Consider the following 25,000-nt stretch of genomic DNA (forward strand, 5'->3'; position numbering starts at 1 on the left):
TGCGTTTCGATTGCAGTTTTGAACCAGTCAGTGGTCTCGTTTGCACACTGTTCAGCAGGGAGAGAAAAATATTTCTCCATGGGGCATATCTGATTAATTCCCTGATGGCTTCCCAGTCAGCCTTTTTATAATATCTCGTTGATTTGAGCACTGCATCTTCAGTTTTGGCTATAGAATTTAGGGCCATTTCAACCATTATCACTGCATTCCCGAGTGGGCTGTGGGCCTTTTTTTATGCAGTCATCGGGAACTGTGGTCAAAAACAGATCTAGAAGTGATGCATGTTGTTCTTCCTGGTCAGGGAAACGGGTTGGAAACGTAACAATTTGTGATAGGGAGTGAGATATAGTGAAACTATGAGTTGTGCTGCCCGCTGCATATGTGTAAGTAGAGAATCCAAGCCAGTTTTTGTGGTGGACATTAAATTCACCAAATGCATGTATGTGTGCGCTAGTGTCGAGGGACAGTGCCGTGTCTATGCTGTCATAACATGTTATTTAATATTATATCCAGAGAGTATATATATATATATATATATATATATATATATATATATATATATATATATATGTATATATATATATATATATATATATTATTCCTTTATTGGAATTCATTGTTGAGATGAGCATTATATATTAATTAATTTTTGTTTCGGAATATTATTCTCATCTTTATTAGTTGTTGTTTTTGGATCTTTTATTACTTTTTGTTTATTCACAACGTTTCGGCCAACTATTCCTCTGGCCTTCGTTAGTTTAGAATATTTTATGAATAAAATTGGCTAGAAAATCTATTCACATTCTTAGAAAGAATGCATAATAAAAATATCGGTTAGAGAATAAACAAGTAAGTTAAATTCCTTTGTAAAACAAAGAGAATGGGACATTTCCTGGTCATCAGAAATGGTATCAAAACGTGCAAATCGCGCATGTTTGAAACATGTGAGTAACAATGCATGCTTAAACAGGGAGGCATGTCATGCCATGTGTCTTATATGCACGTGCTGGTCATGCAATGATGTCATGGGTCTCAATATAGTTAGTCAAGAAACTCAGTCGGGGGGACTCAGTCAGTCAGGGGAGAAGAGAGGAGTCAGAGACCAGCTGATAGAATCTTGGAAGCGGAAGTTAGAAGAATAATTATATTAGACTTGAATTCGTTGATGCAAAGCTATTGGCAGGTCCAAATGGAATAAACAAACAACTTCATCTTTTTATATCTGCGTCTTCGTGTTATGTTTTATATTATAAGAACGTGTAAAAATCATCATATCAAACATAGGTAAGAAATATATGTGTCAATGTTTATAAAAACACTTCCATTCCCAGAACTGTCAAACTTAAAGGTTAAAAGCACTATCTCTCGGGCTATCTATCAATATATGATACATCTCCTCTTATTGAATTACATGCTCGGCTTACCTGTAGTAAGCTGTACCCTATCTCATAATATGTCTCCTTATATATACAGAACTGTCTCTTTCATTATATATACGCGATATATCTGAACACAACATGACACTAAGACATCTGCTCCAACGAACAACAAAAAATATATAAGACCTCATCAAATAAGAACAACGTAACAACGTTGCAAAGAAAGAAACGGTCACATAAAAATGAAGAACGCACTAGGTACGGTAATAAAATCATTAGAAATAAAAATGGACATTGTACAGAAAACATCCCACTAATGGAAGACAGATTAAAAATAAATGAGAGTACTGCTAGATTGACCAGTAGCAATGTGTAAAAGTACACTACATTACTCGTTCTACTATTTCCACTGATCATGAGAGTGATGTTTTTAATGGAAGTAATGATACTATTAGCAGAATAACAGGTTTTCATTTAAATAAACAGTATTATGAATGTTTATCTATTTAAATCAATATATTTCAGCGGATATTTGTCTTTATCAATATTTTTTTTCTTTTTCTTACACTTCCCGGTGTCACTGCTACAAAATGTTCTTATTTCAATTTAGGCTGGGCTAAACAACCGCTGAAACAACACGCGATATAAATGAAGTGTTTAGCCAATGAACAACAACTAAATGCACAACAAAATGGGAATTTAAAAAAAAATCATGGCGGCGACGAGAGTTTTGAAGAAGATAAGCATAGTGGTCGGCTATTGACAACAATCAATTAGCAGCTGTGTCCGAAGGCAATCCACGTACGACTGCTCGGGAACATTTTTCTGATTTAGACGTAACGCATACAACAGTTTTCAAATTCTTGATAGAGATCAAAAGACAAAGAACGTGAAGAATATATTCTTCACAAATTGAAGGAAAACCAAAATAAACGCCGTTATGAAGTCTCATATTTCCTTCTTTTACCCTTCAAAAACAACTTGTTTATCGATCGGGTTTTAACTTGCGATGAACACAGCGTTCTTTTTGGCATTCACCAACGCACATCCGTGTAGTTAGACGTCGTCGAACCTCCAATACACTTCCGAAGGCAGAGTTCCAATAAAAGAAGTTTGTGTTGTTTGTTGTCTGCGATTGGGTTAATCAATTACAGTTTTTTTAGTCAATTACAATCCTCGACCGCACGTTTCTAAGCCTAATCTGCTGAAGTTGAACAAATTGAGTTACAAAACTCTACACCATGCACCACACTTTCTATCCCCCAATTATCACTTTTTCAAGCATGTCGACAACTTTCTTCGCGAGAAAAGCTTCAAAAACCTAAGCGATATCAGTACAGGCCAATACTTCTCCTGTGTGTTATGAGTAAGTTGTTGGAATCCATATTAAATACAGAAGTAGTAAACAACCACAGCAGAAATAATCTTCTTAGTGAAATGCAATATGGGTTCCGTGATGCCAGATCTACAGCAGATGTGCTAACGGTTATATCTCATAGGATTAGTGAATCTCTTGACAAGTACTTCCTCTCTAGGTCAATTGCTCTTGACATATCACAAACCTTCGATAAGGTATGGCATAAGAACCTACTTCACAAGATTAGTACGGTAGTACTGGAAATGTTTTCTGCATCATTAAATCATTTCTCTCTGCTGACCCATAAGACTAGTGGTTGATGGGCAGAAATCAGAGACCCTCAGTATTAATGCTCGACTCCCTCAGAGATCCATCCTGAGCCCAAGTCCCTAGCTGATCTACATCAATGATCTCCCAAAACACATACTAAAATCATTCGTTGAGAACCATACTGATGATAGGACCATCTATGGCAACACATCAAAGGCATAAATGACAAAGTTCTCTCTGATTCTCTCTTCGCTGATCTCGAGCGCGTTCTACAGTGGGGGAAGAGATGCCTGGTTACTTTTGATGCCTCTAAAACTTAGCTCCTATCCTTACATCATCAACGCTCTGATCCGCATCTGGCATCAATCGAAATGGATGGCTTTCGGCTCGGGGAAGCTCCATGTTTTGATAAGCTTTTGGCTTGACCTTTGCTCCTGACCTGAAATGGAACAGATACATAAAGTCTATTGCCAAGGTCGTTGGAAAGATGGTAGGAAGCTTTCTATCGCTCTAGAAGATATCTCACAGGTAATGCAATTCTTTATCTATATAAAAGTCAAGTACGTCCAAGGATAGATAACTGTGTCTACATCTGGACAGGAGCTGCTTAAAACAGCCTATCCTGCCTTGACAGAGTACAAAATAGACATCATGTCTTAGTGGGGAATGTCCTTTTCTCTTCCCTGCAATCTCTCTCCCACAGGAGAAACGTTGCGAGCCTATATTTGTTTTATCGTTACTTTCATGGCAAGTGCTCTTCTGAGCTACAATCTCTGGTCACCCGTCGCCGACCTTTCATGAAAAACACCCGTCTAGCTTAAACCACTGTCAAAATTTTTTCCCACTTTTTATCCGTGCCAAAACCAAAACGTAGATTCCATGAACAAAGCTTCTTTCTTAGAAGTGCACGCCTGTGGGACTCTATCCGTTTGCCTGTTTCCTTCCTGACTACACCTTGGAAAACCTCAAGTCCAACATAAACAAATTCCTGATGAACCGCCTCCTTAACTTTATCAAATCTCAACACTAACATACTGCACACGCAATAACCCTTATTCCTGAATGACCTCCGGGCCTTTGTACGTGGTGACTACCTTGTAAAAAAAAAACACGGCTTCGCCGACTTCATAGAAGAGTTTTACGTTAGTTGCATGAATGCACTTCTTTTGCATTAGCAACAGTGTACTTAATGTGATGGTGCTTACTTCGATCAATACATTTTTGCTTTTGCTGCTATACGATGTTCATCTAAATCTAAAAGTTAAAATCTGCAAGAGCTTTCTGATAAGCCTGATTATATATATATATATATATATATATATATATATATATATAAAAGATACCATTATGCCAATATATATATATATATATATATATATATATATATAGTTATATAAATTGGCATAATGGTATCTTTTACGAATACTTTTATCAATATAATATATAACGTGTGTGTGTGTGTGAGTTTGTGAGTCTTTGTTAATCATGAAGTAAATACATAATAAAGATCAATATATATATATATATATATATATATATATATATATATATATATATAATAAATGTGTATCGTTGCCGATCAATATCTGTTGCCACAAAATTAATTTAAGCAACGAAAGAAATGTAATTAATTAAATATTATTGTTTTATGGATATTGAAATCATTTTAAGTTTTCGTAGAAAATACCGTATTCACTTAAAAGGTTTACTTCGTGATACCTTGTATTCCATCATTAAATTACTAATCTTATTATTTAAAATTCAATATGTCGCAAAGAAGTATTAGGTGGGGATTGAACCACTCCTTCTAAACCCGCAGAACAAATACATTTTCAACAAAAGTATAGACCATAAACATCATGTTTTTGAAATAATAAAATGGAAAAAATAAACTCTGATTACAGAGTTTCCGCATTCTTGTTCAATCACGCAAATTGAATAATATGATGCAGCCATCTTATTTTTGCAATGCATTTTCTTTTGTAACGTATAATCTGTTATTCCCTTCCCTTGAAGGCAGATTTATTTTGAAATGAAAGGAATAATTTAAATGAGAATTTATATTTAAAATAGGTCATCGTTTCTGATTCTATTAGAAACGTCCATTCCTTTCCATTATTGCGGTTATCATATCCATCTTTATTGGCAGTCCTCACGCTTAATCTTTGTATTTGTATACGTACATTTTCCTTCGTTTTTCTGCTCCTTTCTTTTCTCATACTATATAAACACACACACACACATTATATATGTTTGAAATAAATTTTAAGATTTATTCTTATACGTACAGAAATAATATTTCAGGCTCCGGTCACCAACAGAGTAAAAACTGATCACTACTGCTGATTGTCAATCCTAGATACATAGACACCCTTTATTTTGTAAACTAGCATCTTACCTCCAGGACATCAGTAATTAACACACGGTTGAATTAGAGTTACGCACATCGATGCCAAATATTGGACATTATATGAAGACATTAGAGTATTCGACGGCTTGAAGTCAGGACGTTATATATATATATATATATATATATATATATATATATATATATATATATATATATATATATATATATATATACATGACTGACGTAAATGAACATTTAAAATTAAAAATGTTTAAATTCGACGTTATTTCGCGCGGTTAATGGTAGCCGAGTGGATTGGTTCTTCGCTGCTCGAGCCAGAGATATCTCGTAATGCGGGGTTCGAATCGTTCGACTGGTATTAATCGCGACACCCTGCACTGAAGATTCCCGAAAGGATGAAACACTAGTGTCTTTAGGTATTTAATTATTATAGTAAAAAATAATAATTTATATATATATATATATATATATATATATATATATATATACTCACATAAACTTAATATACGAAAGCATACAATTATGCGTAACAGTATTTACTTCAACAGTGCTCAATACGTAGGTAGAGGTAGTTAGTATGTTATAAAATATATATTTATAACTTATATATATATATTATTACTTACTACATATATATATATATATATATATATATATATATATATATATGTAGTCATCAACATACAGTATTGTTTCGCTGTTTCACAACTCATCAGTGCAGCTAGACATAACTCCCTTCTCACCTTGTGGTATACGGCTTCTGCTATGCGTTATGTACAAACTAAACAATTTTAATAAAAAATAAACTAAGATTGATGTAAAAATGTACAACGATTCTTTTAAAATTTTGACTCATTTTTTTACCCAGTAAAACCTATTTTAACACATGAATAAACGGCCCATGCAAAAATCCAATCATCTGATGTTTATCGTGCAGCTTTGCAACTTTAAGTTTCGGAACTAATAGAGTTTGAAAATATAGAGATAAGCAGAACGACTAAAAAAAAAACACACACACACATTATAGCCTTTAATATCTTAGACCAGCGGGAAGGGGGCGCCCGGTATTAACCGGTCGTAAAATACATTTAAATACGATATTTGAATTTGCCTCTATTTCGTATATATTATTATAGAATCGTGATTTCCAAAGTAATATATATATATATATATATATATATATATATATATATACATATATATGTATATATATATGTGTGTGTGTATGTGTGTGTGGGGGTGTGTGCCATCAGCTAGAATCGAACCTGAAAGCAAAATTGTTGCATTTAAAGCTGGTAACGTTACCAATTTACCAACGTGACATGCAAGTATATTAATAAAAAGTTAAAAATAAACTAAGACGAATGTAAAAATAGTTACACTATTTTTTATTTCACCCCTTTTTGATCCCTTAAAAACTATTTCAACCGGCTATAGACCAATAAAAGACTGACGTGTAAAAGACTTCCACCCATTCGAGGCTCCTTCCGCCGCTCTGCAACTTTTAGTTTGAAAATGTAGAGACAGACAGACAGACAAACAGATATATAGCATATTATATATTAGATTATATTTCATTGCCTCCACTCTATCAACTTTTTCTTATGTATTTATACGCGATGTTCATTATATCTTCTAATCGTTTTTCTTTTTACTTCATTTTATAACACGTTTTACTGCTTGCTTTATTTGAAGCACATATTATTATTTATACTAGCGGGGCGGGGTGTTCGGAATCCACACAAACGATTTGTCTATAGTGGTATGGGAGTTGTTTAGAAGCATTCTCATTTCGGTATTACTGCAAACCTTTGTAGGCGTGGACGACTGCTACGGGAAAGAGTATACGGTAAACCGCAGGGTTTTACATCAGTTTTCTTTCTCCTTAATACATCTCTTAACGAAGAATAACGGTGCATCTTTGCCAGTGAATTAATGCGCCCAAAGATAAGAACCTGGAAATTTATACTAATCATTATATATATATATATATATATATATATATATATATATATATATATATATATATATATATATATATATACTAGGTTAGAGTTATTATAGAGTGATAACAACTGAATTAACTACATTGTTAGGTGTGCTCAATAAAAGAAGACAAATATATACAAATATTTATGTAAGCAAATTTACATGGTCGCAACACTGGACATGTCGGCAACAGAACATGTCCAGAATCGCGACCATGTAAATTTATTTATAATAATAATAATAATAATAATAATAATAATAATAATAATTATAATAATTATAATAATAGTGTAAATATATATATATATATATATATATATATATATATTTGTATCGAGTACTCTTTACTACGCACGTTATATTTCATTAGTTACCTTACCTCTGGTATGTGTATATATATATATATATATATATATATATATATATATATATATATATATATATGACTACTTCATTAAATCACATATATTACTATACACATATACAATTTTATGCGCAAATTTTCAGTATTTATTACAACAGTGCTCAATGCATATGAAGGGCATGGCAATAAGTTTTAAAAATATATATGGCAATTTAACTTCCTTGAATATTCCGTGTTACATTCTTGACGAATTCTCACGAGAATGAAATGCAGAATATTCTGTGGAGTTTAATTACCATATACACTATATATGCTTTCATAACTTTATATATATACACACATATTGAGATATATATATATATATATATATATATATATATATATATATATATATATATATAAATATATATATATATATTCCTGCGTGTTTATGTGTGGGTTGTTTTATATATCAATTGAAATTTTGTTTTAGTTTATTATTCTTCTAATGTCATAATGTATTTTTGTATCACTTTTCCTATGTGTAAAAAGTTTATTGCATTCAGAAATCTACATGTAAGACAAATAAGGCTTTTCCTGGGACGAAAAGTAATGAAAAATGCATACGGTACAGCACCATTCACAGTATTCTGAACGCTTGGACATACTTATGATGAAGGCCATCTACTCAAAGTCCGCGGCACATTTCAAAAATCGATATGCACACATATTTCTTTCTCTTCAATAAACATCGATAGGTTGGTGTGGATAACGTCTATTTTGGTGCAATACTTTCTGAACAAGGGTTTCACTTTTATTTTTTAGATAAGAATTTGTTATAAGGCATAAGAAAAACAAAAAAGTACTTCACCTATTTATAAGGTGAGAAGTGACGTAATGGATCGATGAGCCGTAATAGGTTAACTCCTCATATCCACATATTATGGTGACATGCGCGTTAAACTTAATATAAATAATGATAGTAAAATATTAAGGTAACCTTTCGTTATTAACTTATTGGAACTGGAGCATGGGGAAAATAGAGTTACAATATATAATAGATAACGTATATCATAAGATCTCTTTGTGTAAAACTTAAAATCTTTAGTAAAATCATAATTTCATAAACAAAGCAATTTATATAATTATATTTATGGTGTGTATATATTTATATTTTTTATTTACACGATCTACTTTTTAACTAATTGCCATATTGTATGCAATCGTCTAATGCAGCTTCGTGGTAAAAACGGTGTTGTGTCAGGAGTATTATTTTCATTTTATTTTATGCAAATAATAGGAACAAGAAGAATACCTTGTATTCATGTGAAGTGTTGACATATCTTGTTTAATATTCGCCAAATTCCAATGCAATTACTTTTGAATCACATTAACGCAAATTTAATTCAATTCTTATGTCAGTATACACAAATTCGCAAACCCCTGATTTTCAATTTGATCCGAAGACTTGTCAATTTTATAATTAAATGTGATACATTTTCTACAATAAAAAAATCATATGATGCATTTTTATCAGTTTTTACTCATGTTTTTAAACCAAACAGTTAGTATCTTTATATTGTTATTTAATTTTTAGCGCGATTTGTGTAGGACTTAATTTTACACGTGCTGGTCCAGGTATTTTGCTAGTATGTTTATACAAGAAAAAAGGTATTGATGTTTTATGTACATGTCTAGGTACATTCGTAAACTCACTATTAAAAAAATAGTAGATAGTTGTCACGTCAATGGTCTAGTATACTTTGCTCAGTTTTTATGTCAAGGTGGCTAATAAGGGGTAGAAATCTAACCCTCAAATCTAACTGGTATTAGTGAAATAATAACAAGGCGCATCAGACAGCCATTCATGAAATCCAGTCTATTTGGTGTATCTTAACAACTATTAAAAATTATGCGGACAATTATTTATTATTCCTATTATTTGGATTTATCGGACTACTCTTTTTATTTTGAACGTCATTTACACAACGTTTCGGTCGAAGGAACCTCCTACCTTCTTCAGATGTAACTTGTCGAACTCTGTAATATTTCTGTTGAACTCTGGAATTTTGAACCAAACCTTTTATCCATTATCATTTGGGTATAGTGTTCCTGTTTCGTCAGCCATGGGGAGATAGAGGTCCTAAGTAATTCGCAATTGTATTTTTCGTTATCACACTGAGAATTGAACCATCAACCTTCAGTCGAATATCCCTTTTACAATTGATTTTTCCACGTACTCTAACTACTAGACTACGGGTCCAAAAAATACATTTGAAAATTACTCAGGTCCCCTTAAAAGTTATGGCTGAAGGAACAAGAGCTTGTCTCTCCCATGAAGTAAATAAAAGGTTCCATTCGAAATTCCGTGCAAATTCCTAGTAATGACAGAAACATCGTCAAGAAGCTGTGAGGTTGCATCGACCGTAACGTTGTGAAAATTACACACAAGATAAGAACAACAATCTGGTGAAGCCAAATAATATGAATAACCGATCCCTATTTCAAACATTCAGAAACGTAATCATCTATAACATTTAAATGTATGAACTTTGCATTAAATTTTATACATAATTAAAAAAAAAACGATGTAAAAAAAATCATTCGAATTCCAAATTCTTTTATAACAAATAAAGCTTAATGTTTTTAATATTGAAATTTTCATGAATCAAAAGCTGCCGTTAATTTTAAGGAAAATATATTTAAAAAATTCTACATAGTAGCATTTAATAGTTATTTAAATCTTGAAATATTAAAGTGATACAAGACTGTTCTACGTTTCTGAATTTTTTAAAATGTGAATTGTTCATTAGCATTCATATGTGTTGGAATCGCGATACCGTTCTTATCTTGAATGTTATTTTCGAAAACGCCCTGTCGCTGTTAAACCGCTGTAACATAGTTTTATGCGGTCCAATCTTTGATACATGCCACCCTGATTGTGTTGTATAAAAGAAAAGGTTACGATGTCTGATAAGGGAAGGTGTCTCGCTGCTGTCTACGGTTGTAAATTATCTTCACAACTCTTGGTAAACCGATTAGAGGGATGTATTTGTCTTGATATCATGCTGCAGACTCAGTCTGATTTTATATGTGGACGAATGGCCGTAGATATGGTGTTTTATGCGAGACAGCTAGTGTATTATGCAGCAGATGCCTCTTTGTTAGATGGTTTTTGACTTAATCAAGGCGTTCACACAGACAGTAAAGTTCTCTGAAAGGTGCTGGAAAAATTTGTCTGTACACCTGCTTTTTCGGAAAAGTTCAAACAACTCCATAATAGTATGAAAGGTCGCCTCAACTTCAATGATCATCTATCGGACGAATTCCCCATTGATAATGGAGTGAAGCAGAATGATATACCTCCACCAGCATTGTTTTCACTCTATCTGACTGCTGTGCTCTTGTATTGTTCGCATGATGATGATATGGGTGTTTATACTAGATTCCGAACGATTGAAATAATGTTTAACCTCAGAATATTTCAAGCAAATTCACTTGTTAGTAATATGCTTTTTAGGGAGTTGCATGCTGATAACGCTGACTTGGTGACCCACTGCCCAGTTGATATATAATTGGTGATGGATCTCTTCACTACTTGTACCTTCTTCGGATTGCAGTAAGCATTACGAAGACTAAGGTTATGTACTCCCCCGTTCTTGGTGATCTATATGTGTAACCTAAAATATTCGTCCATGGAAAGCGCCTTGAAGACGTAAAAAATGGTCTACCTAGGTAGTAATTTATAAAATGATAGCACTCATGATGCGGAAATCAGCAAGGCATAGGACGCATTTGAAAGGTTTACAGGAAGTCTGGTCTGATGGTAACTTAACTCTGCCATGTCAGTATATCTAACATATGCATTGCCCTCCCTATTCTATGTCTCTTTAACATGGACCCTTTACCGGTCACATGTGCAACGGCTCAGATCTTTCATCAGCACTCTGTTAGACATCTTCTTGGTTGAAAGTGAGACAGTTTCGTCTCCGATACATGTGTCTGTAATAAGTCCCAAACCACAAGTATTGTTTCCATTGTTATTAAGAACCAGATGTGTTGGACGGTTCATCTTTACCGGATTGATAACAATCTACTTACAAAATGTTGTTTTATGGTAAGCTAATTATTGGCAAAAGGCCCCATCACAAGTCCAAAAAAACTTGCTCGTCCTAGTATCAAGGAGAATTTGGTGAACGTTCTTGTTAATGCTCACAGTTGGGAGTCCAAGCGTCATATCGAAAGCACTGGAGGTTCTGATATACAGGAGTTCAGAGCACTTTGAAGCGGTCAAGATAAACTAGACGAAGCTTAAGGGGGAATTTACAAGACACCAAACTTTTACACCCAATAAACGAGTTCGCTGGTTCCGTGAGTTCTGTGATCGGACTCTCGTTAAAGACATGAACGCGCAAAATCATACAACATCCGTTGTTGTTAGTTTCATCCAAACAAATCACTATCGTCAGTGTCATGTCTGTTGAAGGGTGAGCAATCCGCTGGCAGGACTGAAAAGTGATCTTCGGACACATGGACGTTCAGTGACTGAGGGAGTGTCATTCGTCTGACAAGATGTCGTGATTATGATTTATATACATATAGATATACAGGGTGACCAAAAAAAAACGAGCCCCGACTCTAATAAGGCTCCGTTTCTTAGTGTTTCGTCCGAATGAAATGAAGCTTGTGTCACAACTAGTTTATTATATTCAAAACATCACATCAAAACACTAGGGTCTTTGTCATTTTTTCTTCGTTCTACAGCATATGTTCTAGATGTCCTCCATTTAGCTTTTATTCTTTTGGGAGTCTCCCTGTATATGTGTGTGTAGTATTCGTGGAAAAAATGTTGGGAATTGCACGCAATTTGAAGAATCTCCAAAGCGAGGACAATTCAACTAAAATAAAAACCAATTCATGGAGTTAAGGCACACTCTCTTGGCGAAGAAAATATGTCTTTCATTGCACAAGGAAACTTGTTTTATGAGCATGCAAATGATTGCTAATTCAATCCGTGAGTGTACAAAAACGGTGATTAACTCAATTTACGCTTCTGGGACATGTTAATTAATATTTTAAAGACGCAAAGCAAAAAGAACATTAATTTGAGTAAACATTTCGCGTGTGCTAATCTGACAATCGTAAAATAATTTTGAATAGTAAACAAGTTTTAGATTCATTTTGTGGTGATTAAACGAACTCTAGATTTCCTGAGCAGGTTGAATATATGGAACATTTAATGGCCCTGTTTATTAATAATTATTGCTACGTATATGAAAACTGCCTAAAACAGTTGAATCAGAATTAAGGGAAAATATTATTACTTGTAATAAGTAAGGTATTTTAATAGGAACAGTTTTGAAGTAATAATCGCCCATTACTTATTACTTAGAAGTTACTTGACTCTCCCCCCCCCTCTCTCTCTCTCTCTCTCTCTCTCTATATATATATATATATATATATACATACATATATATAAAGAGAGAGATAGATAGATAGAGAGAGCGAGAGAGAGAGAGAGAAGGGCGATCTATACGCCAAAACTCAAAATAGTTACTTATGCTCTTAAGATGTAAATGCATTTGAATTGAACTTTATAAACAACTGTAATTTTAAGATAGCCTTAAAAATATATACATTATGAACGTATATTAGTTTTAAAGAATATATATATATATATATATATATATATATATATATATATATATATATATATATATCAATGGATTTACTTCGCGAACGAAGATTCTTTGAAGGTGGTTGTTCCCGTCAACTGCAGGCACGTTTGTGGCTGATGAGTTCAATGCGAGACAAGCAGGCTCGGCCACAGCGGCTGCATTCAAAAGTTCCATCAGGTGCGGTTGCTGAGACTTCCCGAATCTTCCTCTTGTAGCGCCTTTCGCACAGGATCTCTATGCGAGAGAATTCAAAGGAGGTGACGGCCTGGTGGACTGTGCGTCGCCAGGTGACACGGTCTGCAGCAAGATTAGACCACTGGCCTTGGTCAATGTGGCAGGTTTCAAGTGACTTCTTCAGAAAGTCCTTGTAACGTTACTCCGGAGTTACTCTATCACAGGAGCCGGTGGATAGTTCGCCGTAAAGATTTATCTTGGCCAGTCGGTGATCCTCCATTCTGGAGATGTGCCCCGCCCATCGCAGTTGTGACTTTAGCAGCATAGCCTCGACGCTGGTAGTCCTCGCCCGCTGGATGACCTCAACATTGGTAGCGTAGTCATACCAGAGTACATTGAGGATGGTGCGGAGACAGCGCTGATGGAAACGCTCGACGAGTCGTATCGTATGTGATAGCAGTAGGTTACCCATGTCTCAGAGCCGTAAAGAAGGGTTGGCAGTACTACAGTTCTCTAGACACATATTTTTGTGTCCTTCCTCAGGTGTTTATTCCGCCAGACTCTGTTGTATAGTCTGCCAAAAGCACTGTTCGCCTTGGCTAGTCGATTATCGATTTCCTTGTAAAGCTTTGCATCTGAGGTGATAGTGCATCCCATGTAGGTGAACTCGTGTACTGTCTTTAGATCGGTTTCACCTATGGTGATGTGGGGAGGGTTGTACTTTTCCCGAGGAGCGGGCTGGTGGAGAACCTCTGTTGTTTCATGCTGACCTCGAGTCCAAAGAGCTGGGCAGCCTTTGCGAAGCAGGATGTGAGATGCTGCAGGGTTTTCGGTATGGGTAACAAGGGCTGCATCATCGACAGAGAGGTCGCGAATCATAAGCTCGAAAGTCTTTGCGTGGGCTTGCAGCCTTCTGAGGTTGAACAAGCTGCCGTCAAGGCGATATCGGATATAGATCGCATTGTCGTTGTCGTCAATCGTCAAGGTCTTCGGTTGCATGCTTAAGCATCATGCTAAAGAAGATGCTGAACAGAGTCGGTGCTAAGACGCATCCCTGTTTCACGCCGTCGTTGATGAGGAAGGGTTCTGATAGGTTGTTGTTAACTCGGATTTGGCCGCTCTGATTCTCATGCAGCTGAATAATCATGTGGAAGAGTTTTTGGGGGCAGCCGAGGCGCTCCATAATCAGCCAAAGACCTTCTCTGCTCACTGTTTCGAATGCCTTGGTCAAGTCCGCAAACGTAATGTAAAGTCCCCTATTCTGCTCACGACATTTCTCTTGGAGTTGCCTGAGGACGAAAACCATGTCTGTTGTGCCCCTGTGTTCTCTGAAGCCACACTGGGTTTCTGGAAGATGGTCTTCATCGATATCAGGTATCAGTTTGCGCAAGAGCACACGGGCAAGGATTTTATCTGCGATAGAGAGCAGGGTGATTCCCCAGTAGTTTGAACAGGCCGATCTTTCCCCCTTGTTTTTGTATAAGGCAATGATGACTGAGTCGCGGACGTCCCGGGGGAGTTTTCCTTGCTCCCAACAACAGGCAAGGAGTTCATGGAGCTTGATGTGCAGTTCGGGACCTCCATATTTCCAGATCTCTGGAGGGATCCCATAAATTCCTGGGGCCTTGTCGCACCTCAAATCACTAATGACCTCCGTGAGTTCCTCCATGGAAGGAGGCTCATCCAATCCCATTTTAGTTGGCAACTGAGGAATACGGAGTATTGCTGAGTCATGGATGGCACGGCCGACTCCGAACCGGGTCTGAAAATACCCTGACCAACGACTCAGGATGGATGTCACTTCCGTGAGGAGTACCTGGCCGTCTGCACTACGCAGGGAAATCTGGACACGGTTTGTGGGGCCATACACTGACTTTAGGGCTTCATAGAAGCCATTATAGTCACCAATGTCTGCGCACTGTATACATATATATATATATATATATATATATATATATATACATACATACATATTATATACAGTTGTGTTCTTAAGTCTTCATATGTAAACGTATATTAATCTTTAAGAATATATATATATATTTACACTATATATATATATATATATATATATATATATATATATATATATATATATATATATAGTGTAAAACTTTGTTGAAAATTCAAAGACTCACGTTTTCTTTTTTATAACCTTCGTTTATTTCCTGGATTTTCCATTACACCTCTTTTATAAATGGGTAGGAATTTTTACGATTTATGTGTCCATAAAAATATCCTGACCCACCAGATGTTTATCCGTTAGATTTTTACAACGAAAGTTATCTATATATATATATATATATATATATATATATATATATATATATATATAGAACACAACTGTAAAAATATATATATATATTCAGTTGTGTTCTAAAGTCTTCATGTGTACATTTGAAACAATTTATGAAATGTTCGAAGTTGTGTGTTAAGGTCGTCAGAATATTTACTTAACACACAGTTTTCAGCTGTACAGATGCACAAAAACAATAATAATATACATATAAACTATCCCTTCGCGTTTCTTTCTGTAAAAATCTACCTGTATTTTTTCAAATAACAAATGACAGTATTACACGAAGGAATTCGAAAATAACTTTAATTTAAATGTTGATGTTTTGGTGTATTTACCTTAGAGGTAATCGAATAAATCATTATGATATTGCTGCCTCATTTGTGTTCTTATATATGAAAAGATTTGTAATAATTTTTATTAATTAAATATTTTAAATTCACATCGAGTAATTAAATTACATGTTAATAGAATATTAATTAGTCCTATAGATCACGCATTATAATAATTAATATAAGATGTGTAATGATTACACTATGAAATCAACAAAGAAATAAAAATAATAACTTCGTATTCAAACAGTTAATTTCACTACATATCCATTTCACGAGAAATCATATTTCTAAATAACATGTAGACGCTTAAATTACATAGTATATATATATATATATATATATATATATATATATATATATATATATATATATATATACTCCTATCAATTCTTTTTTCTTTTGCGTGTATTGATATTAATATTAAAACCCCTCTTTTCTAATAGTATTTATTTGCTCCCCCACCAAATTAAAATGTGACACGAAGCTGTTTTTTTAAAGTGGGGTTAAACAAGCTCCCCGAAAAAAAGTAACAAGGGGAACTCTGGTTGGGTCCAAAAATAGTAATTTCCCCAGTATAGAGGGTTTCCCCTCCATTAACTGGGGCAAATTACCTTATGTGCAGCATCTGCAGAACATATACTACACTTTGATCCCGGCCCGAAGGCTAAGAACAACAGGTATTTATTTGCTCCCCCACCGAGCAAATTAGGCACAAGACCGAGTTTTAATGTGAGGAGTGAAGGAGAAATGGGGACCAACTCACCGGGGATTAGGGGAGCTGGATAGCGACAATTTGTATGAAGGGTTTCCACTACATTGACCAAAGTCTTTTATATGAGGTTGCCCCTTCATATGGTCATTGAGTGCAGTATCTGCCGGAAGAGATACTACGTTTTGATCCTGGTCTGAAGGCTTAGAACAACAGGGTGTTTATTTGCTTCCCCACTGAGCAAATTAGCCCGTTTTTTAATGTGGAGATTGAAAGGGAAATGGGGACCAGCTCTGTGGCGAGTAGGGAAGGTGGATAGTGACAATTGGTATGAAGGGTCTCCCCTATATTGCCCACTTACTCATATGTGGGGTTTCCCCCACATATGGTCTTTCTTTACAGTATCTGCTGGAACAGATACTACACTTTGATCCCATTCCGAAGCCAAGAGCAACCGAAAAAAAAAGCCAAACCTCTTTTCTATTGATGGTATTTATTTGCTCCCCCACGAAAGCAAATTAGGCACAAGGATGTTTAAAATGTGCTGGAAAACCAGCTCCGCTAAAAGTAGGGTAAAAGGGGGGCACTCTACTTATGACCAAAAATAATAATTGTCCCAATATATAGGTACAAATCATCTTAAGTGCAGCCTCTGCAGAACAGATACTACACTTTGATCTCGCCGCGAAGGTCAAGAACAACAGGGTATTTATTTGCTCCCCCACCGAGCAAGTTAGGCAAAAGGCCAATTTTATTTTTACACGGTGATCACCACTTATCAAGGCCCGGAAGCCACTCAGGGATAAGGGTTATTGCAAGTACATTACGTTAGTGTGGAGATTTGATGAAGTGTTTATTTCTAATGTGAGGAGTGAAGGGGAAATGGGGACCAACTTCCCGGGGAATAGGGAAGCAGGATAGTGACAATTTGTATTAAGGGGTGCCCCTACATTGACTAAGGTCTTATATGTGGGGATTCCCCCACATATGGTCTTTGCTTGCAGTATCTGCCGGAACAGATGGTATTTATTTGCTCCCCCACCGAGCAAATTAGGCACAAGGCCGATTTTTAATGTGAGGAGTGAAGGGGAAATGGGGACCAACTCCCCGGTGAGTAGGGGAGCTGGATAGTGACAATTGGTATGAAGGGTTGCCCCTACATTGACCAAGGTCTTATCTGTGGGGTCGCCCCCACATATGGTCTTTGCTTGCAGTATCTGCCGGAACAGATGGTATTTATTTGCTCCCCCACCGAGCAAATTAGGCACAAGGCCAATTTTTAATGTGAGGAGTGAAGGGAGGGGGTGGGGAAAAAGGGGACCTGCTCCCGAGAGGTGGGAAATGGGAGCTGGTTAAAGGTCAGGCATGTGGGGTTGCCCCCACATCTTGTCTTTGCTAGTCATAGCTAGTCATAGCTAGTAATAGCTTGCAGTATCTGCCGGAACAGATGGTATTTATTTGCTCCCCCACCGAGCAAATTAGGCACAAGGCCAAGTTTTAATGTGAGGAGTGAAGGGAGGGGGAAGGGAAAAAAGGGGACCAGCTCCCGAGAGGTGCGAAATGGGAGCTGGTTAAAGGTCAAGGATGTGGGGTTGCCCCCAAATCTTGTCTTTGCTAGTCATAGCTAGTCATAGCTTGCAGTATCTGCCGGAACAGATGGTATTTATTTGCTCCCCCACCGAGCAAATTAGGCACAAGGCCAAGTTTTAATGTGAGGAGTGAAGGGAGGGGGAAGGGGAAAAGGGGACCAGCTCCTGAGAGGTGGGAAATGGGAGCTGGTTAAAGGTCAGACATGTGGGGTTGCCCCCACATCTGGTCTTTGCTAGTCATAGCTAGTCATAGCTTGCAGAATCTGCCGGAACAGATGGTATTTATTTGCTCCCCCACCGAGCAAATTAGGCACAAGGCCGATTTTTAAAGTGAGGAGTGAAGGAGAAATGGGGACCAACTCCCCGGGGAGTAGGGGAGCTGGATAGTGACAATTGGTATGAAGGGTTGCCCCTACATTGACCAAGGTCTTATATGTGGGGTTGCCCCCACATATGGTCTTTGCTTGCAGAATCTGCCGGAACAGATGGTATTTATTTGCTCCCCCACTGAGCAAATTAGGCACAAGGCCGTTTTTAATGTGAGGTAAAAACCAGCTCCCCTAAAAGGGGTCACTCTGGTTACCAAAAATAATAATTGTCCCAGTATAGAGGGTTTCCCCTCCATTGACTGGTACAAATTATCTTAAGTGCAGTATCTGCCGGAACAGATACTACACTTTGATCCCGGCCCGAAGGCCAAGAACAACAGAAAAAAAGTCAAACCTCTTTTCTATTTAGTAAAAAAGAAAATACAATTTTCTTATTTATGGATTTTGGAATTGCATTCACTGGTAAAAGATCTATCATATTTGCATATTCTTTAAAACATTAATTTTAACTAATGTCGTATTAGTTTTTTAGGTGTTCTCATGGGATGATAATATTTTGTTAACTATTACGTGTAATTATATTTATGCAGATATTCTACATGATTTATACTTGCATAATATTTGTGTAAAAAGTTTACAGTAAACACAAAATTGTTCCATATATATTCATGTATACGTATATATTTTTGTTTAATCTATTTATCTATCTATATATCTATAAACAGTGAACGTGTCTGTGTGTCTGTATGTGTGTGTGTGTCTGTCTGTGTGTCTGTGTACATTTCCCTACGCAATAACTCTGTCAATTTTAAGTCTACAGACTCGAAATTTTATATACAGGGTACTGATATTTGCCAAAATCTAGGGGATCCGGTTTCGGACAGAAATTTCGCTGGTAAGGGGTCAACGTTCAACGATTTGACCTTTGAGGACTCTACCAAACTTCTCCGACAATTATGAGTCTAAACACTTGAAATTTTTTATATAGGTTTCTTGAACATGGATCTAACGTAACAACTTAATTAGAGCGCAAAACAATAAATTTTAACGGGTCATAATAAGGGTAAAAATCTAAATGATTGACCTTTTTTTTTTGCTCAGCACACACCTCCAAACATCCGGGCAACGCCGGACACCCATGCTAGTATATCTATAAAACTAAACGTGTCTGTGTGTGACTGTGTGTCTGTGTGTACATTTGCCTCGCAATAACCCGGTCAATTTTTATCTATAGACTCGAAATTTGATATACAGGGTACTTAGATTTGGAAAAATCTTTGTGATCAGTTTTCGACCAGAACATTTGGCTGTTACGGGGTCAAAGTTCAACGATTTGAACTTTGAGAACTCTACCTTACTCCTCCGATAATTTTGGGTCTAAACACTTGAAATGTTTGGATATAGGTTCCGTGGACATGGCTGTAACTTTATAATTTGATTTGAGCCAGAACAATAAATGTTAAGGGGTAATAATAGGGGTCAAAGTTAAAAAAAAAAAATGACCGCTTTTTTTTTGCTCAACATACACCTCCAAACACCCGGGCAACGACGGGCTGAAATTCTAGTATATATATATATATATATATATATATATATATATATATATATATATGTATATATATATGTGTGTGTGTGTGTGCGTGTGTGTATGTGTGTGTGTGTGTGTGTGTGTTTGAATCAATTTCAGTTTTCGATTCTCTACCGCTCGGCATTATTTTTAAATATAACATGTGTACGCGACTATGTTAATTTTGCTTGTCCCTTAAACAATAATACAAATATGAACTATTTTTATTGGTTGAGTCAGCCAATAATCATTGGCTTTAAAACATTGACATAGATCCCACAAACCTCTGCAAGTATTTGTCTGCGTTATACATATATACTCTTAATCTTTATGATTATTTCATACATTTACAGCCGTAAAATGCATAACAATGATATTTCTTTAGTCGGGCTTTGTATTTAAAATCATTGTGTCAATTCTCTATTGATTATCATTATAAACTCGATATACAAGGCGATTTCTATACCTTGCCCGCCTTTTTTTATGGCAACTTTTATTGATAATACACACATGAAACTCTCATTTCCGTTGAAAAAATCTCCCTTGGCTTCAATGCAGTAGTTGCAAGGTTCAAACAACTTTTGGAATTCCCAGTAAAGTCCTCTTGTGTAAGCGGTGCTTCCACGACCCCCGAAGTTTAAGGGCCATGTCAGATTACATCACGCCATATCACATAATCGAACATATCTATACTGAATGCGCTTTTGAGAAATATTACTATCCTTAAGCTTTTAACAGTATAGGAACTGGCATCTAATTCGCAATGCTTAAAACTCTCACGTATATATAACACTAGTGGGTAAGAAAATAGTAACTAACGCAATAAAAATACACCCTGAAGCTCAGAAATGCGGTGAAGTAACGGATCTCATGAAAGATAGGCTTAACATAGATATTACGAAGAAAAGCTTATGTGTGAATTGCTTCCGGGCAATCTCCCGTGTGGCTCTGTACGAAAGCTGATGGCTAGATTGTATTGTCTTTTCTAAAAACGCAATTAAATATAAGACGATGCAACACATTTATAATGGTATCGCTAACCTAATTTGTGTGGACATCGATGGTCGACACTGTATTTAAATTGCTTTCGGTTGCGAGGTAAATTCAGGCGAGGCTATAATTGAACTGAATTGACACCAAACGCCATTGAACTAATAAGGTTCAACGTTCTGTAAATATGAACGAATATTATTGCAACGAAAACAATGATTAAAAAAGAGGGCTGATTCAATCTCTTAATGACCCCTATGAAAATATCTATTTATTGTATTGTACGCGATTTAGAATTTTAATTATCATCTAATATATAAATATTACTATGCCTGTCTCTTTGTCTATGGTTGTCTGTCTCTGTGTTTGAAATTGTATCGCATCTCAGACAGAAGATCGCTGGACAGCGTGCAGTTGCTCAAAATATTGCATTGTTGGTGCAGGATTTTATTAGAAGTATTTACGCTGTTAAAATATCTATTACGGAGTTTAAAACAATGTACAAATTTAAAGAAATTACAACTTGGCAAGCGTAGTACAATGACGCCGTTCTACACATGCGCAGATTCTCTATTTATTACTCTCCTATGCTAGATAAAATATTTTTGCTCGAGATAGAAAATGATACAGAGAAATCAAAACATCCTCTATCCTAAGAAAAACAAGGATGTTCAAAATCAACTTCATTGTTCGGATTGTTTATACTGTTCCCATCAATGCCGGGTAGATCTGCTACTTTTCAATATAATAAAGTAAAGTCAATCGTTTAAGGCAGCCTACTTAATGCGTTTAGATGTTGTTTAAATTGTGCCACTTAAAAAAAAAACTAATGCGCGAGTATTTTAGGTAATCATTAATGACAATTAAAATACATTCAAGTATTTATATGTCTAATTTATTTATTTTACTCGGTATATGTCCCCGAAAATGTATTGCGAGAAATGTAAGATCCATTATATTTATCAGAATCTATTAACGATATCAATTTTAAAAATCTTTTTCTTTACTATATAGTCTGGATAATTTAACTATTTGTAATTAAAATACAATTTAATTCATAAGTATTTTATAGAGAAATTGAACGGCGATATTTTACGTGAGAAGAGAAGAGTCTTTAACCGAGAAACATTACAGTGTCTGACAATAATAAGTATACGATTTACATTTTAGAGTAAGGATTCAACGGTCCGATCTACAAAATATCAACAACGACCCTAGGACAGCGACAGAAATTGTTTATATATGTTTGTAAGAATTTCTTAAAAATCACCTCCCACCTCTAACCGTAAATAGCATTTGTTAATATTCGCTCATATTAATCGCTGATTACTCTTACTTAATATATCAAAAATATCTTTTTTTTTTTCATTGTTCGTTTGTCGATGTTCAGGAAAAAAAATATCTGGTTGTATTATTTAATAAAACTTTAATAAAGAACATAGCTATTCGAATATTACTTCTATAACACTGAGTTAATAAAAAGGTGAGAACATAAACCCCTCCCCATTTACAATGTAAATAAGTTATAGTCTATCATTTATAGATCCCATGATTTTACGGATTGCAGGACAAAACATTATTTAATCTGCTGGAGTAACTAACTCCCTGCTTTCATTTATAGTAATATCACTTCGGAAAAGTGCACCATTAATCGTAGAAAGCGATGTTGACCAGGAATATAATGAAATTTTTAATATATTGTCCGCGCTTCGTTGTGAGAAAAGGTAGTCTCAGGGAAGATTATCCTAACAACCTCAAATGTAAAGTGACACCTAATATACTCGAGAGTAGTGTCCAGTAGGCGTTCAAATCCTCCCCAGTAAGCTACCATGGACTCTTAAGCTATCAGTTTATATTCTTTTTACAATATACAACATAATGCATCGTTTAAAATCAGTCCAAACCTTTGAAAATACGCATTAGCATTTTATATGGGCATTAAATAAACGAAAACATCTGGTGCACATAATAGATATATGGGTACCAGTTTTATAGTAATATTCTAATAGTTTCCAAATTTTCCATACAAACGATTCCAAATAATATGTGTTAATTTATTATGCTCGCATAATTTTACTAGAAAATATTCATAAAGTAAAGAAAAACACATATAACGCTGGTTATAGATTCTTATTAAATAACTTTTTTAATAATGGGTATGGCATAATATAAAGTACAAATATATTTTAACTAAATAATAAATTAAACTCTTTCAGTCGTGATTATAGATTACAAAATAAAACTTCATACTGTAATTCGTTTTTGCAGCTACGTACGGAAAATCCGTTTACGTGTCTTCAGAAAATATTTTATTCTTAAACATTCTCCACTTTTCAAGTTAATCTGTTTTCTCCAACAGGTATTTGCTGAAAAGATGACAACATTTTCACTTTTGCACTAATATTTACTCACACAGACCCAATAGTCACGGGGAATACTTTTCATGAGATTACGTTTCTCATACACGTCAGTAGTGTTTACATTTTAACGCTCCTATTAAAAACATACATATTGAGCGGCTCGTAAATTCATTGCGTTCTGATCCATACTTAGAATGTTTTTGAACATCCTAGTTCCATTAAATATAATTGTTGCAGTTTTATACTGCTAACAAACCCACTTAATACTTATAATATATTAATTTCGTTTTATTTAGTTTCCTTTCGCAATTAAACAGCACACGTAATTTGTGACTGGGGCAGCAGATACTATGTAATTTTGAATATTTAGTCAAGGTTTACTTGTAGGGAAAAGCATCCTCATCCGAGGTTTTCTTGAAAATCCCTTGACCTTTGGCATTTAAATATTATCAAAAAGGCATCAAATTTCTCGCTAGTAGGGATTCAATTATTTCTTACAGTATACAACGTAATACAATACAATCTTGCGAAATTAAGCCAATATATTATTGATAAACTACATGTCATCATTCGAAAATTTGTTTACGCTTCATTTTATTCTATTTTCGAACGATTAACATTTTCATTCTTGAATAAAGAAATTTAACAATATTATCACTAAACAAACGTTTAATGTGTACTTTATCTGTATAGTTATTTTTTATTAATCTATTTTATTATGTACATATTAAACAGACGTCTGTGTGCGAAAACTTGTTGTTTATTTTATGTGTTATTTTAAGTGGTACTGCTTCTTATTGATCATATTAAAAGTCATTATTTTCGTAAAAATAGTTTTCGTGTATATTTAGTATTCGCGTTTAAAATATAGATTTCATAGTTCCACAATGTAAAAACATAAACGATTCTGAAGCATTGTGACGTTGTGACCTTTGGGTTGTGATCATATCGTAGTATCTGTGTTAACTGTGGCAAGCAGGGCTAAGAGCCAAAACATTATTATTATTATTATTATTATTATTATTATTATTATTAATGTTATTATTATTATTATTAATAATAATAATAATAATAATAATAATAATAATAATAATAATAATAATAACATTAATAATAATAATAATAATAATAATAATTGATTCGAAGGACGGGGGTCGCTGGATCGATTATTTGATTAGAAAAATGAACAATCAGATTGGAAAAAAAGCGATTGACAGCTGAAATTATAATATAGCTAGAAGGGCATGTGAAAATAGAAAATAGA

The sequence above is a fragment of the Euprymna scolopes genome, chromosome 5, assembly GCF_053919585.1.
Source record: "Euprymna scolopes isolate OS-2025 chromosome 5, ASM5391958v1, whole genome shotgun sequence".
Classification (NCBI taxonomy): Eukaryota; Metazoa; Mollusca; class Cephalopoda; order Sepiida; family Sepiolidae; genus Euprymna; species Euprymna scolopes.